Source organism: Bison bison, unplaced genomic scaffold, assembly GCF_000754665.1.
Source record: "Bison bison bison isolate TAMUID 2011002044 unplaced genomic scaffold, Bison_UMD1.0 scf7180017864375, whole genome shotgun sequence".
In the NCBI taxonomy this organism is placed as follows: Eukaryota; Metazoa; Chordata; class Mammalia; order Artiodactyla; family Bovidae; genus Bison; species Bison bison.
Genome location: NW_011494947.1, coordinates 2,193,981 through 2,194,567, shown reverse-complemented (window position 1 = coordinate 2,194,567; position 587 = coordinate 2,193,981).

Sequence of the window (587 nt, the reverse complement as noted above, 5' to 3'; positions counted from 1 at the left end):
CCCCGCACACAGCCCTCCTCCCCACTGGTGATCCTCTCCCCCCACCCCTTGCCCCCCTCTCGCTCCCTCGCTGTCTCTGCAGCTGCTGGGGGAGCCGAGCCTCTCCTTGCAGAAACGACATTTCCTTTTTGGCTAGCTCCGGGAATTCTGGGTAGTGTAGTTCGGCTTCTGTCTCCGGTCCAGGTGGGCTGCTCCTCGTGCCCTTTGAACTCAGTGGGCTTTCCCCGGATCAGGGCAGGCGGAGGGGTGGGAGGTGGGCGTCGCCCTGGCCTGGCTGGTTGAGACAGCGCAGGACTCTGGGGGAGGGCTCCAGGGCTGGGAGGTTGGGAGTGAGGGGAGAAGGGATAAAGGTCCCTGTGTTGTTCTCTGTGCTGGGCCTCTAGGCACCCCGACAGGTGGTCAGGGCCTGTTGGGCCCCAACTGTGATCAACACTGGACAAGCCTAGTCATTTCATTTACCATCAGCCAGCGCCCCCATGGGAGGCTTATCGTGTGTATTTCACAGAGCCTAGGGAATCCAAAGCTGGGAGATTTCCAAGACTTGCCCACCAGTCCCACCCAAGTGTGTGTCCCGGCTGAGACCAGGA